Genomic DNA, 3,867 nt, shown 5'->3' with positions numbered 1-3,867 from the left:
CTATCAGGTCAAGTAATAATGCAAAGTAAACACACTTGCAGATGTGCAACTCAAACACTTAACTGTCCACATACTCTTTCTTAGGAATTAAAGATGTTCATCATGAAAATATTAATAATTTCAAAACAAGAGGAAAATGTAGGATATAAGAAATAGTGAAAAAATAAAACTCAAGTTGATTATTTTAAATCAAGTCTATAAAACAATAAGGAAGTAAAATAAGAAGTCAAAGATCCTGCACATTATTAGGGCTCGGAGTCGAGGCCACCGGTGGCTGATGAACTCACAAGTGTAGACAGTGGGCTACATGAGGGTCAAGTTTTTCACTAATACCACAAGGGTCACTGACCCAATGACTGAGTTCAATAGTAATCCTTGCTACAATTGTAATTTGAACATATGTGAGCTCTAAGGAGAGAAAATGGTGTTTTGCTTTTCTCCATATTTCTTGTTCTACTTGGGCCTCTCAGGTATTACTTGCCTTTCTGTTTTCAGACCATCTTGATGAAGCCTGCTATGAGATCCTAGAAAGGGGCTCACCAAGTGGGTCTGATGTGGTGGATGCTGGCTGGGGAAGTTCTGTGCATGCATGGCACCATCTCCTGAGAACACCCACGGGAAGTCCTGTCAGATCTCTACTTCTACAGGGATCCTGAAGAGATTGAAAAGGAAGAGCAGGCCGCTGCTGAAAAGGCTGTGACCAAGGAGGCATTTCAGGGTGAATGGACTGCTCGGCTCCTATGTTCACTGCTGCTCAGCCTGAGGTCGCTGACTAGTCTGAAGGCACAGGTGCCCTCTGTGCCTGTTCAGCAGTTCCCTACTGAAGACTGGGGCGCTCAGCCTGCCACTGGAGACGGGTCTGCAGTACCCACTGCGCAGGCCACTGAACGGGTGGGAACAACCAATGAGTGGTCTCTTAAGATGTTCTTCCACAAACTCAACAGAATGAAAATAAGAGTGACAGAAAACAAAGAGTTTCTAAAGGAAAAAAAGTCAAAGATCTCAAACATCAATGTATTTAGAAGGACAAACAGAATGATTTTAAGTAATAAACAAAGTAGTAAAATATGGGAACAGATGCACAGAGATTACTAAAAGAAAAACCAATATGATAAGGACAGCATGGAGCTTTTCTCCCACATGGAACAATCAAAAAATGAAACTGAAAATGCAATTATTTCTTTCACAATAGCATCAAAAAGAATATAGAAATACTTTTAACATATAATACCTATACAATGAAAGCTGTAACACATTACTAAGAGAAATTTTAAAATAATGGAAAGATATCCCATGTTCATGGATTATAAGATTCAATATTGTGAAGATGGAGATTCTCTGCAAACTACATATTCAAGGCAATTCTTATCAAAATCCCAGCAGGGTTCTTTGTATAAATTGAAAATTTTATATAGTGGAGAGCAGGCTGCCAGCTCTGGGAATGGCCAGGGGAGAGGTAGAGCAAAAAGAATGAGAGAGCCCTGGCTGGTGTGGATCAGTGGATTGAGTACAGAGTGTAAAGCAAAGCGTAAGTGGTTTGATTCCCAGTCAGGGCACATGCCTGGGTTGCAGGCCAGGTCCCCAGTAGGCAGTGCATGAGAGACAATCACATTTTGATGTTTCCCTCCCTCTCTTTCTCCATTCCTTCCCCTCTAATAATAAATAAATGAAATATTTTTAAAAAAAAGAAATAAAGAGAAAGGACTCACAGACACGAACAACAATGTGGTGATTGTGGGGGAAACAGGGGTCAATGAAGGTGAAAGAGGGTATGGAGGGATAATGGTAAAGGGAAAAATACTATAAACATTATTTTTTAAAAAAGAGATTGCATGGTGGTGGGGGGCTGTGCAGAGGAGGGCAAAGGGGGAAGATTGGGACAACTGTAATGGAATAACCAAGAATTTAAAGAAAGAGATTGCAGACAGAAAACAAATTTTATCTAGTAATGCAAAGGCCCAAAACAGTTTTGAAAAAACAATGTTGGAGAATTCTAATACTTAATTTCAAACCTTGCTATAAAGGTAAAGAAGTCAAAACAGCTTGGTATTGAAAGCTGTTTTGGTATTACAGCTCCAAATAAAAACTCTGAACTTGGGAGCGCTTCCCTGGTTGACAACACTTTACATGGGTTGTCGTACATCGTTGGTGGGAGAACTAAGCACTATCCATGCAAAACTAGGACAGGACAGCTAAAACGTTGCACTTGTTTTTTCCTAAAATCTTTTCTAAGTATACTGTTTCCTTTGCTGATTTTAATTTGTAATAAACCTTTCTATAATGAACTATAACCATAAATACAACAGCTTTTCTGAGTCCTGTGAGTCCTTGAGTAAATTATCAAGCCTGAGAGTGGTCTTGAGGATTCTCAAAAGGAAAAGAAAAAAGGAAAAAAACTTAGATTTTTGCCTTATATTCACAACAAGTTAACTCAAAATAGATCATAAGCTTAAATAGGGTAAAAGTATAAAACTTCCAGATGAACATTGAAAAAACTTAGCAACCTTGATTTAGGCAAAGACTTCTTAAATATAACACTAAAGTAATGCCCCAAAAGGAGAAAAATTGGTAAGTTGAACTTCAATTTTAAAACTTCAGCTCTTCAAAAGGCACTATTAAGAAAATAGACAAAAATCTATATGAAAATATGAAAGAAGAGATGAAAATGTCTTCATATCATATATGTGATAGAAAACTTGTATCTAGAATATATAAGAATTTCTTACAGCTTAATAAGAAAATAAAAAACCCAATTTAAAAATGGGCAAATTTTTAAATATTTCACCAAAGAAACTACACAAATGGCTAATAAGATGAAAAGATGCTCAATATCATTAGGAATATGCAAGCTAAAACCATAACATAATATCACTGCATACCCACTAAAATGACTTTAATCCGAAAGAATGACTATACCAAGTATTGGTAAGGATAGCAACTTTCATGCATTACTAGAAGGACTGTAAAATGATACTGCCACTTTGGAAAACAGTTTGGCTGTTTCTTTCAAACGTTAAATACACACTCACCATATGACCCAGTGATTCTACTCTTTATTTCCACCCAGAAGAAATGGAAACATGTGCTCACAAAGATTTGCAGGCAAATATTACAGCAGCATTATCCATAGTAGCCAAAAAGTGGAATTAATTCAAATGCCCCTCAACTAGTGGTGAATGAATAAACAAAATACAGAGTTTCCATTTATATGAAGGGTGTAGAAAAGGAAAATCCATACAGACAGAAAGCAGGTTAGTCCTTGTCTAGAGCTGGAGATGGGAACAGGGACTGACTGGGAAGAAGCACAAGGGAACTTCTGAAGGTAAGGGAAATATTTCAAATCCAGACTTGGTGGAGGTCTCATGACCCTATAAAGTTGTTTTAAAAATCATTGAATGTATACCTATAGTGGATGAACTTTATGATATGTAAATGATATCCCATAAGGCTGTTTAAAAAAATTCCAGGAAAAACAAAATTCTGTATGAAGATATCACGGACCATATGTGAAGTAACTAAAATGAGGCATGGTCTTGATTCACTGGTGGAGTGTACAAAAGGAGACTCTTCACCTGGAGTGGGATTTATAATATTGAAATATAGAAAAGGAATTATCACCAGAGCACTTCTGTTTAGAAATTAATAAATTTTACATATTATAAAAACATAAACATTTTAGTTTTCAACTTTTAGAATGAACCTGTAGACACAGCATGGAAGATTTTAATTATGGTTTACAAAAAACACATCTAAGTTATCTCCCTCATGACGTTAAGCCATAGGACAGTGCACCGGGGTGGGCACAGGTTGAAGGAAGGAAAGGGACGTTCATGGGCTCATCTTTAAAGAGTGGGGTGTTGGGAGTTT

The 3,867-nt window shown here is 37.1% G+C and overlaps 1 non-coding gene across 1 annotated transcript; it reads left to right on the top strand.

The window, feature by feature from the left end:
• Positions 1 to 234: 234 nt before the first annotated feature.
• Positions 235 to 386, top strand: LOC114514173. The gene has a single exon (XR_003685925.1). It is a non-coding gene; the product is annotated as a small nucleolar RNA SNORA62/SNORA6 family (small nucleolar RNA).
• The last annotated feature ends 3,481 nt before the right edge of the window (positions 387 to 3,867 follow it).

Source organism: Phyllostomus discolor, chromosome 3 (genome assembly GCF_004126475.2).
Source record: "Phyllostomus discolor isolate MPI-MPIP mPhyDis1 chromosome 3, mPhyDis1.pri.v3, whole genome shotgun sequence".
Lineage (NCBI taxonomy): Eukaryota > Metazoa > Chordata > Mammalia > Chiroptera > Phyllostomidae > Phyllostomus > Phyllostomus discolor.
Note: the sequence above shows the minus strand (reverse complement) of the source record. Positions and strands in the feature narration are given on the sequence as shown.